This window comes from Haliotis rufescens, unplaced genomic scaffold (genome assembly GCF_023055435.1).
Source record: "Haliotis rufescens isolate VD_foot unplaced genomic scaffold, xgHalRufe1.0.p SCAF_19, whole genome shotgun sequence".
Taxonomy (NCBI): Eukaryota; Metazoa; Mollusca; class Gastropoda; order Lepetellida; family Haliotidae; genus Haliotis; species Haliotis rufescens.
The window spans coordinates 9,028,862-9,042,514 of NW_025963879.1; positions in this window are offsets into that span (position 1 = coordinate 9,028,862).

Below are 13,653 nucleotides of genomic sequence, written 5' to 3' on the forward strand. Positions count from 1 at the left end.
TGGGATTGATTTTCGACCACCATTTGACGTTTTTGCCACATATTAAATATTTAAAGACTAAATGCCTGAAGGCCCTCGATTTGTTGAAAGTCGTCTCGAATTCTAAGTGGGGAGGGGATCAGACAACCCTCCTTCACTTATATAGATCATTAATCCGCTCTAAATTAGACTATGGCTCCATTGTGTATGCTGGAGCTTGCAAGAGTAATTTAAAAAAGCTAGATTCAATCCACCATCAAGGACTTAGACTGTGCCTTGGTGCTTTTAGAACTTCTCCTGTTGACAGTCTCTGTGTCGAGGCTGATGAACCCTCTTTGAAACTACGCCGTATTAAATTATCTCTTCAATATATCACAAAATTACACTCTAACCCTTCTAATCCTGCATATGACTCCGTTTTTCATCCTCAATATGAAGAACTGTTTCTGAGGAAACCAAAGCTGGTTCCCCCACTTGGAATTCGGATTAAATCAAATGTTATTGCTGCCCATATAGATTTAAATCTCATCTCTCCTTACCGCCTTTTGTCTTCTCCTCCCTGGCAGTTGGTGAGGCCAGAAGTAGACATTTCCCTCACACGTTTTATAAAATCTGAGACCAATCCACTCGTATATCAACAAGCATATTTACAGTTAAGAAATAAATACGACACTCACCGTTCAATCTTTACTGATGGATCCAAGGATGGTGGCCAAGTAGCATCTGCCACCGTCATTGGATCAAAACATTTATCGTCCAGAATACCAGATAATAGCTCTATATTCACTGCTGAGGCCAATGCTATCCTTACAGCCTTGGGATACATTCAAAAACAATCTGTATATAACCGATTTATAATCTTTTCTGATTCTTTATCTTGTCTTCAGGCACTAAAAAAAGTCTCTTCTAGTCATCCAATCATTTTAAACATTTTAGAACTTTCTAATGATCTTTCAACTGGCCAATACAACATCGTCTTTTGTTGGTTGCCCAGTCATGTGGGCATAAAAGGCAACACAATGGCTGATGCTGCTGCAAAAGCAGCCCTCAACAAATCTGTGACACCACTTCTACTTCCCTACAGTGATTATAAACCTGTGATCAGATGTTACATCAGAGATCTTATGCAAATGAAGTGGGACACCCAAGTAGGTATCAATAAATTACATCAAATTAAGCCAACTCTCGGTTACACCTACTTGGGGTGTCAGTCCAGATTTGAAGAGGTCATTTTACGACGATGTCGTATTGGCCATTCAAGATATACACACGAATATCTATTAAAAGGTGAGGATCCTCCGTTTTGTATCCCTTGTGATGAGAGAATCACAGTCAAGCATGTCCTGCTTGACTGTATTGATTTTTCCATTACAAGGGATAAGTATTTCAAAGTTTCGTCCATCAAGGATCTTTTTAGTATCAGTGCTCATTTACTCATCGGTTTTTTAAAAGAAATAGAATTAATAGATAAATTTTGATTATAATATGTATAGTCTATAGAAAGTGATTTTAATTTGGTAAATTGAATTCATGACTTGGATTGTTAGTGGCTGTATCTTCACAGGGGGTTGAAGTATCGTAAAACAATTGTCCCCCTGGGAAGGTACGTAAGTCCGGTATCATTCAAAGTATCTTTTCATTTTGCTGTGATTTTAATCGTAGCATTTTTGTTGATTTTAACTGTTTGGCTAATCTTTCTGATAATCGCCAGTAGCCCGAGGGATGGTGTAAATCCTGCTGGGGACCATGTAGGTAGCAGAAGTACCGTAAGTCCCCATGGTCCCTAGTATGGTGGCCTAGCTTTGGTTGCTGGCGATCTACAGCCCGTTTTTATACTGTGTCGTCTGATTAAATTTGATCGTTTTATTGCTCTAAAATTAGTTTTTAAAATTATAATCTGTGATATATTGCTAATTGTTGTACTGTCCTTCGGCGACAGGTTTTTATATATAATATAAATGTTTAACTTGTTCAAGTCACGATATGGCTGAAATAGTGCCGATGTGACTTTAAATATTAACTCACTCACTCTGGACCAGACAATCCAGTGAACACGTCAGCGAGCCTGACCGCCCGATCCTGACCGCCCGATCCTGTTAGTCGCCTCTTACGACAAGCATAGTCAGCTTTTACGGCAAGCATGGGTTGCAGAAGACCTATTCTACCTCGGATCTCCACGGGTCGGGAGATGATGAATATGTAGTCTCACTGTGTACGACAGATTTCATGGCGTTGGAGTTCACATAACTGAATGAAGGGTTATTAATTCTGTAAATTGTAGTTAATTTTTTTATTTTGTTTATCACTGAGTGCGGCGTTAAAACAAATCACCAAACAAATTGATCCCACCTTTCGAACTCATTTCAGATCGTGACCATTTACATCAGTGTGTACAATTTCATTTCTCTTACTAAAATAATTTTAGAGACAATTGAGAAGCGGACGGACGGAAGGACAAAAAAGAACTCGTGGCGGGGGTAATTAAATCATAACATGGCATTGATCGAAGTATTTGATAATTTAGATTATGCAGGGTAAAACATGATATAATGAAATGATAATATAATTCAAACATCAAAAAGAAAACATATTTACAATGAAAACATTATGTCATTCACAAATCGATTATGTATAAATTTTGAGTAATTCATATTACAATGTATGTTATATTAATTGAACCATTCGAGATTCTAATGTGGAAGGCAAACATATTCTTAAAAGCTGTTTAACCTTGGATCCATTTTGACAGCTGTCACTGTAAAACACTCCATTCCCTTTCTCAACTATATGCCAATTATTGCTTTGGAATATCACGCCTTGAAACAGATATGAAAAGTATGACAACATAACAAAGTTATATACAAACTGGTATACAATCAACAACTGTATGACAAAAAATCACTACATGACAGTACAAGAAAGATTAGAGTGAGTGAGTTAAAATTTAACGTCACATCGGCAATATTTCAACCATATAGTGATGAGAACATTAATAGTTAATAAATTTAGACGAAGAAAAACCTGTCATCGACGGACAGTATAAATAACTAGACTATCACAGTTTAGAAGTAAAACTAGTTGCGTGAACAATTAAAAGAACAACCTATGATTCAACAATTTAATACATTATAAAAACGGGCTATAGATCACCAGCAACCAAAGTTAGGTCACCATACTAGGGACCGTGGGGACTTACGCTACTTCTGCTACCTACACGGTTCCCCAGCAGGATTTACACTATCGCTTCAGCTGCTGGTGATTGTAGTCAATTTTAGCCAGTAATTAAAATTTACAAATATTCTACGATTTAAAATTGCGGTAGGAATAACAAACTGAATGATTTGGTCTTATGATACCCTCTCAGGAGGACAATAATTTTACGTTACTTCAACCCCCTTCGAGGGCACAGCCAAAATCAATCTAGGTTAATAATCAAACACTACCATTTCGTAAAAAGTAACTATATACATCAAAATTTATCAATTAATTCAATTTCTTTAAAAAAAATTATTATTAAATGAGAACTGAGATTAAAAAGATCCTTTATGGATGAAACTTTGAAATATTGATCCCTTGTAATGGCAAAATCAATACAGTCAAGCAGTACGTGCTTGACTGTGATTCTCTCATCACAAGGGATACAGAATGGAGGATCCTCAGCTTTTAATAAATACTCGTTTGTATATCTAGAATGGCCAATACGACAGCATCGTAAAACGACCTCTTCAAATCTGGACTGACAACCCAAGTAGGTGTAACCGATATTTGGTTTAATTTGATGTAATTTATTGATACCTACTTGAGTGTCCCACTTCTTTTGCATAAGATCTCGGATGTAACATCTGATCACAGGTTTGTAATCACTGTATGGAATTAGAAGTGGTGTCACAGATTTGTTGAGTGCTGCTTTAGCAGCAGCATCTGCCATTGTGTTGCCTTTTATGCCCACAAGACTGGGCAACCAACAAAAGACAATGTCATATTGGCCAGTTGAAAGATCATTATGAAGTTCTAAAATGTTTAAAATAAGTGGATGACTAGAAGAGACATTTTTCAGTGCCTGAAGACAAGATAAAGAATCCGAAAAGATTATAAATTGTTTATATGCAGACTGTTTTTGAACGTATACCAAGGCTGTAAGGATAGCATTGGCCTCAGCAGTGAATATAGAGCTATTGTCTGGTATTCTAGAGGATAAATGTTTTGATCCAATGACGGTGGCAGATGCTACTTTGCCACCATCCTTGGATCCATCAGTAAAGATTGAATGGTGGGTGTCGTATTTATTTCTTAACTGTAAATATTCTTGTTGATATACCAGTGGATTAGTATCAGATTTTATAAAACGTGTGAGGGAAATGTCTACTTCTGGCCTCACCAACTGCCAGGGAGGAGAAGACAGAAGACGGTAAGGAGAGATGAGATCTTACTCTATCTTAGCAGCAATAACATGTGATTTAATTCGAATTCCAAGTGGGGAAACCAGCTTTGGTTTTCTCTGAAACTGTTCTTCATATAGGGGATGAAAAACGGAGTCATAGGCAGGATTTGAAGGGTTGGAGTTTAATTTAGTGATATATTGAAGAGACAATTTAATACGGCGTAGTTTCAAAGAGGGTTCATCAGCCTCGACATAGAGGCTGTCAACAGGAGAAGTTCTAAAAGCACCAAGGCACAGTCTAAGTCCTTGATGGTGGATTGAATCTAGCTTTTTTAAATTACTCTTGCAAGCTCCAGCATACACTATGGAGCCATAGTCTAATTTAGAGTGAATTAATGATCTGTATAAGTGAAGAAGGGGTGTCTGATCCCCTCCCCACTTAGAATTCGAGACAATTTTCAACAAATCGAGGGCTTTCAGGCATTTATTCTTTAAATATTTAATATGTGGCAAAAACGTCAAATGGTGGTCGAAAATCAATCCCAAAAATTTGGCCTCTTTTACAACCTTAACTGGAGTGCCATCTAAGGAGAGCTCTGGGTCTTTATGGGGTTTATATTTCCGACAGAAATGTATACAATTTGTCTTGGTCTGTGAAAACTTAAATGCATTCTCAAGACACCATTTATGAATTTTATTAAGACACAATTGTAACTGTCTTTCAAGGGTATGCAGGGGGCACGGGTGGCCCAGTCGTCTAAGGCGCCGCGATTCGCTGTGCAGAGTTGCGTCCCTTAGGCACGCCAGAAACCTATGATTGTGGGTTCGAATCCCGGTTCGCCCCGATTATGTTTCTAGGTTTGTCAGCACCATACCCGTGCTCGTGGGTTTCACCGAAGTGGTAAATGTATGAGACCTGCATCACTTCGGGCTTTCCTCCCACATTAAGCTGACACGCCGCGATATAACTGGAATAATGTTAAAAGCGGCGTTAAATCCAACTCACTCACTCAAGGGTATGCATATATTTACCACGAAATGAAATATTAAAATCATCAACAAACAATGACCCATCTATTGAGTCATTTAATACTTTAGATAAACTATTTATTTTGATGCTAAAGAGTGTGACAGACAAAATACTGCCCTGTGGAACCCCCTGATCCTCACTATAATGATCAGACAGGGTTGATCAAACACAAACTTGAAATTGTCTGTCTGTTAAAAACTGCGATACAAATTGAGGCAAGCGGCCTCTCAAACCAAAGTCATGTAAATCTTTTAAAATACCCTGCTTCCAAGTGGTACCATAAGCTTTTTCAAGATCGAAAAAGATGTTTAAAAAGATGTTTATTTATAAAAGCATTTTTAATAAATGATTCTAAACGAACCAAATGATCAATTGTACTTCGGTTTTTACGAACACCGCATTGGATATCAGTGATTAAATTGTTGGTCTCAAGAAACCAAACTAATCGATTGTTTACCATGCGCTCCATGGTTTTACAAACACAGCTAGTTAATGAAATAGGTCTGTAATTTGATGGATCTGTATGATCCTGACAGGCTTTGGTATGGGTCCAACGATAGCATTTGTCCATGAGGGAGGAAAATGTCCCGTTGTCCAAATAACATCGAAAATATTCAGTAGTGTTGTGAGACAAGATTCAGGCAAATGTTTTAGAAGCTGATAATGGATATCATCAGCACCAGTTGCAGTATCATGAGCTTGTGCTAAAGCAGTGTGTAGCTCATGTAGTGAAAAAAACTTCATTATAATCTTCGCCATTGTCAGAATTAAAATTAACTTTTTTCCTCTCTTGTTGCTTTTGATACTTCTGAAACTTTGGATTATAATTTGACGAAGAAGAGTCTCTTGTTAAGCTAAAGTTTCACCCAACTTCTTTGCAATTTCAGATTTTTCAGTCAATAAAGTATTGTCATCTTTCAGGTGACGAATACTAGTTTTGGAACCTTTGCCTTTGATTTTTTTAATCATGTTCCATACCTTTGACATTGGCGTGCGTGAATTTTAATTTTGGAAACATAATTTTTCCAAGTCTGCCGTTTGGTATGTTTAAAAATTTGTCGAGCTTTGGCATAATTTACTTTAAAATTATTTAAATTATGAACTGTAGGATGGCGTCGAAAGTATTTCTCTGCCTTCTTCCTACGTTTCCTAGCTTGTTTGCATTCGTCAATAAATCATGGTTTACGAATATGTGGGTGCGCAGGGGACTTAGGAATAGTTTCATCAGCTATAACTTTCAGTTGATCGGAAAACAACTGAATCGGGTCAGGAACATCCATAAAAAGTTCGTGTTGCAATATGTCAGTACATATGTTCTGAAATAATGGCCAATTTGCCTTAGTAAAATTCCATCTTGTAGTAGGTGGATCATAAGTGGGGCTTATAGCTGTAAGTACTGTCGGAAAATGATCACTTCCACAAAGGTCATCATGCACTGACCATTCAAATTCATTATATAAATTAGAATCTGTGACTGACAGATCTTGTGCAGTATACGTACCGTCGCAGGATGTAAATATGTGTTCGAGCCGTCATTGAATATGCATAGATTATTATCAGAGATAAAATCTTCAAGGATTTTCCCTTTACTGTTAGTATTAGAACTTCCCCATAGAGGGTTATGTCCATTAAGATCACCCATGATGATACAGGGCTTAGGTAGCTGGTCAAATAAATCCTGAAGATCGGACTGCTGCAAATTTGAGGATGGAGAAATATATAGGGAACAAAGTGTGAAAGTTATTTGTAGAGTAAGACGGACAGCAACAGCCTGAAGGTTGCAGTGGAGAGGAACAGGACTGTGAACGATGCCCTGCCTCACCAGTATGGATGCACCGCCAGTGGCTTTTTCACCCGGTGGAGAAAAAGAATGGAAAGAATTGTACTGACGCAATTCAAATTTATCAGTATGCTTAAGATAGGTTTCTTGTAAACTAAAAGCTGAAGGTTTATAATCTTGTGTTAATAATTGAACTTCATTAAAATTATTCCTAAGTCCTCTGCAATTCCACTGAATAATTTTAGGTGAATTAGTCATGGTGGTTCTATGGGGGATCTCTCACGTGCACATGAGGAGGATGGACTCCTATTTCTGAATTCTGAAGATGGAGTCACTTCCATCTCCAGAGGGTTAAAGGAGTTATGAACCTCTACAGTAGAGGGTATTTGAGCTATTTGTCGCCGATTTAGACGCTTTTTTTGTTTGTTTGACAATTCAACATATTTATCTTCATCAACAGCTGGTTGGATATCTTCTGGTTGTGACAGACTCACTGTCTGAGATGAAGATGTTGCGACATTGGACTGACTGTTAGAAGTAGGAGGCATTACAACAGTTTGAACAGGTTTGTATGACTTAGTCCAAGTCAGATCAGTTTGACAGGATACAGAAACAGTGTTTGATTTTTTTGAGACAGTAGCTGAGTAGGTGATAGTAGGAGTGTGTTTAGACGGAGTCTGGCTGAGAATACGCTTTTTTGCTTCAAAGAATGAAATATTGTTTTCGTATTTCAACTTTTCAGAATTTTGTATTGTAATTGCCAATCAGGGCATGACTTTGAAGATGATAGGTGTGCATCATCGCAATTTGCGCATTTGGGATCTTTACTGCAGTCAGAGCTTTGAAGATCCTCACTACAACGATGACAACGTGGAGCATTATTGCAAGATTTGGAACCGTGTCCAAACTTTTGACAGGTATAACACCAGAGTGGATTGGGGACATACACCTCCACTCCGATATTAAAATAACCAGCTTTTATTGATTTGGGCACAGTTCAGGAAGCAAAAGTAAACAAGTACGTATTGCTTGGTTCTATGCTACCATCATGTTTCTTGAAAGTGAAGTGCTTCACAGATTTAGTTACTGACGATCTCTAGCCCATTTTTATATTGTGTTGTTCCTTAATACTTAATGCTTTTAAATGTTCCGCAACTAGTTTTAAATCTTATCTGTGATATTCTAGTTATCATACTGTCCTTCGATGACAGATTTTTATAAAGTTTAAATATATGTATATTTCATGTATTACTTCTCGTCACGATATTGCTGAAATATTGCCGATGTGACGTAAAGCATTTACTCACTCACTCACTCACGCTTCACAGAAGTTACATTTTGATCTGTAAGTTCACCAACTATCTCCTTCTCAGACATGTCAGCTAGACATCTGGCTCTATCTCAAACAATGCCTTAACTGGAGTTGAGTGTTTTGTGTGCCGAGACAGCAACACTGACGTTTGCAAACTGTTTTTGTTGTAATAAATTGAGTGATTGCTGTCTCCGCTTATACTCCACAAATAGATTGTATTGTTTTAGATACGAGGAACGGATTGAGCTTGAGAGGCCCTCCATCGGATGATTCAATGACGATAAACCTTGCCCAAGTTTCTTGTTGCCTTAAAACAGAAACATCTTCATAAGATGTAAGATCAGCCTCTAGCCGCCTCTTTTTGTCCTTTCTACTGGAACCAGAGTGTGTTTGAGCCATGGTGTAGGTAATAGGCTTCAGCACCCCCGCTCCCCACCCACCATGGAGTGTCTACAAGGACGGTGCTACAGTGGAAACCAGGCTGCAACACCAGGGCTACAGGGGTGGTATACTCCAGCAAATACAACACGAATAGCTACATTTGTCTACCAAAATAAATGTCCAGCTGATTCGGCCCATGAGAGAACAGTGGAGACATATAGAATTCGGAGGTAGACATCACCAGATTGGCCCATGAGCCACCGCCTTCTGGCATAGGACTCTAGGCAATAGTAAGATTTGCATTGATAGATGTTCATATTTCATCATCAAAAATGGTTTCATATGATATATCCTAAGTGACACGTATCCATGCGCAGGGCATGGCCTGACCAGCCGATTGATAGAATCGGGCCAATTCTACCACCCGTCTAGGCGAAGTAAGGGTCGAAGTGGTGTTCCTGGCTCCAATGCCCTCAACCACAAGAATCCCGTCCTCCGCCGACACAGGGGCGCAACCCACGGCAAACAGGTTGCCCAATTTAGTCGCCTTTTACGACCAGCAATAGGGTGCTGTGGACCAATTCTACCCCGAGTCCACACGGGGGAAGAGCTATTAACGCTACCCAGCACTCACCACGGGGAGGTTGCTCTTCACGAGTGCCAGAAAGATTAGAAGTACAATATTAAATGGCAGTGGTCAGATTCACATACAAAATTACAGTGGTGATATATTCACCCAGCGGCAACAGTATTCAAGCTTCCGAGCTGGGCTCGGCAGGGAATCGTGGTTGATGAGTGATCCTCGCATGAAAACTAGTCCCGAAACGATGAAACGCGTGAGAACTCTCTAAACACGCTGTTGATCCACTATATATAGTCCAACTAGCTATTGGAAATTTCGAGTGCCCTCAGCAGTCTAGCGGCACTAGAACCTTACAGAATATTCTGCACGAGTCCACGGTATACCGGAAGTTTGCATATCACATTGGCATTTAAAAATAGAAACTTGCGTATCTTAAATAGCATTACTTTCCAGACAACTAATCACTGCCAAAATTCAATGCAATGCGCGTCTACCGAATCTTAACAGAAACAATATGATACAGTTGCCATATGACATAGTCAAGCGATAAACGGCCTCATTTACTCGTCGGTGGCTGTGGAAATCTTCCCAAACGTGATGTACTAGATCTACGTTCTAGCTCAGCTCAGTTGTGTCAAAGAGAATATAAGTATTAGAAACTGAAACCAGGTGCATCCATAAAACGACCACAACATTAGATCAGCTGTTTCACCTGACGTCATCCAAGTCACAACGCGCGAGGTCAAACCAGGCGCACCTGTGCAGACGACAAAGACACAGAGACGGGAAATCACCGACCGTATGTTAGCCTACAGAAATAAACTTTCAGGAGGCAGAATCACTGAACGAAAAATCCAAAGCGTTTATTCATAATTGTCACTACAGATAACATATCAAATAAAAGTCAAAGACTTGCTTCGTAGTTGCGATAGATTATCATACAATAATCGAGAGTACACTCGACATCAATAATTGGTAAATCTAAAAATAACTAGATCTCATATCCATTGCGGAATGTTTGAAATACGAATCCGATAGTGTTATGATGATACATTCCATTTTCTGAGGAGATATATAATGTGTATTAAATAATATATATATATATATATATATACGTACGTACGTAATTAGTTTTTAATTATCTTGTCTAATCACATCATGTTACATGTACAGTAGACACAAGGAAAATAGTTTCAATGAAAGGAGAATCAAATCGAAATCCATAAGCGGTTACAAAATGGTATTGTTGTGTCATCTTTCTAGAAGTGTTTGGATGTTTTCAGTAGTTGTATGATGTTTGTATCGCGTGTACCATCGACAGAAGCTGGGACCGAGGTACCACACCTGGTGAAACCGACTTTGACACAATGACGTTGAGATGTCGAGGCGACACGTTTGAAATCTCCTAATACTTGAACAAAAAAACTTCCGTTGCGGACTAAACGTCAGTGGTCTTACGCCAATAACTGTATAGTGGGGAAAAATTAAACTTCCTGGTCAGTCTGATCAGATTTCTTTTTCAAATTGTCTGTCTGATACTAAAATAGTCACGTATTAATGGCATAATCAATTTATTTGCCGTCATCCGTTTGAAGTTCGAACAAAGCAGAAAATGTTCAAGAAGCGCCGTAACCACTTTACTAATCTCACCATATTACGTATTCCGTAGCACTGTATAAATATGAGTTACACGATGTTAAAGCTGAGATAGTTTTATGATGTTGGTTATAATTTTGATTTTGCGCACTCAGTGTTTGACATCTTAATTCTCATTTGAAAAGGGCACTCATGAAGAGCAACCTCCTCGTGGTGAGTGCTGGGTAGCGCTAATAGCTCTTCCCCCGTGTGGAACCGGGGCAGAATAATTCCACAGCACCCCATTGCTGGTCGTATGAGGCGACCGAATTGGGCAACCTGTTTGCCGTGGGTTGCGCCCCTGTGTCGGCGGAGGACGGGATTCTGGTGGTTGAGGGCACTGGTTCCAGGAATAGCGTTCCTTTGCCCAATACACCACTTCGACCCTTACTTCGTCTAGACGGGTGGTAGAATGGGCCCGGTTCTATCAATCGGCTGGTCACGCCATGTATGAAACATGTTCATATTCAAATATTGCAATTTACATGTATGTGAATGTTGGGTATGTGTATATGTTATTAATGTATGAAATCAACTTGCCTAGAGTCCCATGCCAGAAGGCGGTGGCTCATGGGCCAATCTGGTACTATCAACCTCTGAGTTCTGTCTGTCTCCAATTTACTGTCATGGGCCGAACCAGCCTGGCATTATATTTGGTAGACAAATTCAGCTATTCATGTTGTTTTTACTGGAGTATACCACCTCTGTATCCCTGATGTTTGCATGTTGGAGATCCGGTGCAATAAAACATCCCCTTCTTGGCACTCCATGGTGGGTGGGGAACAGGGGTGTTGAATTATTTTCTTTCATCATGGCTCAGCAATACCCTGGTTCAAACCGTTCCAAACGACGACATGTCGATCTAGATGAAACTGATAATTCATCTCCTGTTTAAGATTCATGGGCCCGATTTATTGTCATAGAAGCAGCTGACAAACAACCAATCAAACTTAATCCCTTTGCCATTTCCAAGGCTGTATCTGGAATTTGTGGAGAAGTTAAGAATGTGACGCGTCTTCGCAGTGGCTCTCTTCTTGTTGAGTGTACACGGAGACAGCAATCTCTCAACCTGCTATCTTTAACTACATTTGCAAATGTTGAGGTTGCTGTGTCCGTGCACAAAACTTTGAATTCTTGCCGAGGCATTGTTCGTGACAGAGCTCGTTGCCTGTCCGACATGTCGGAGCAAGACATTACAGATGAATTAAAAACACAAGGTGTGACTGCAGTGAAGCGTTTCACTATGAAATCTAGAGACGGTGCCATCATCCCGTCCAATACATATCTGTTTACCTTTGCACTTTCAACAATGCCTAAGTCTATCAAAGCTGGTTATCTGAACATCGGAGTGGAGGTGTATGTCCCCAATCCACTTCGATGTTTCAAGTGCCAAAAGTTTGGTCACGGCTCCAAATATTGTAACCACTCTGCGATATGTCAACGTTGCGGCGGTGGACATGAGAACACCGATTGTGATGCAGAGATAAATTGTGCAAATTGTAAAGGACAACATCTGGCTTCTTCACGGTTATGTCCTGTGTGGCAAACCCAATCACAAATTCTGAAGGTCAAACATGAAAATAACATATCATTTCATGAGGCAAAGAAGCTTGTTGAGAACAAATCTCCTCCAACGTCACAAAATAAAACATATTCTGCAGCTGTTGCTCGTCCTGTTACACAAACCTCATCAATCTCTGTTCAGACAGAGTTGTCCTGGGTAAAGTCAGATCAACCTGTCAGCATAACTTCTAAATCATCTTCCACCCAAACTGTGCATCTCTCTGAACCAGACAATACAGTGTCTGCTGCTGAAGTGCTTGTCACTAAGGAATCGGATGCTGTAGAACCAGACATTCAACCTTTGACCAGGAAAGAAAGGAAAAAACTTCTTAAAAAACAGTCAACCAGGAACTCCTCATCTTCAGAGATAGTTGTTCATAACTCCTTTGATGCTCTTGACATGGATGTCACCCCATCGTCACAGAGCAGTAGTAGGAGTCCTTCCTCCTCACGTGTACGTGAGCGTTCACCGATTGAGCCACCATGACTCAATCGTACAACTTAATTCAATTGAATTGTAGAGGATTTAGGAATAATTTTAATGATTTACAGCTTTTAATTCAAGATTTTAAACCATCAGCTATGTGTTTACAAGAAACATATCTTAAGAACACAGATAAATGTGATGTCAGGAAATATAACATGTATAACCTCTTCTCACCTCCAGGGGCAAAAGCCACTGGTGGTTCTTCAATCTTGGTGAGACAGGACATAATCCATAGAGAAATTCCTCTTACCACCAATCTTCAAGCCGTTGCAGTCCGGCTAACTTTTCACATCGCCTTCACACTTTGCTCTATGTATATTCCACCATCTTCTCCCCTTCAGCAGGCTGATCTTCAGTCTTTATTTGACCAACTCCCTCAACCCTGTGTCATCATGGGTGACCTCAATGGACATAACCCTCTGTGGGGTAGTGTTGATACCAACGCTAAGGGCACGGTCCTTGAAGATTTTATAACAAACAATAATTTATGTATATTTAATGATGGTTCAAACACGTACTTAC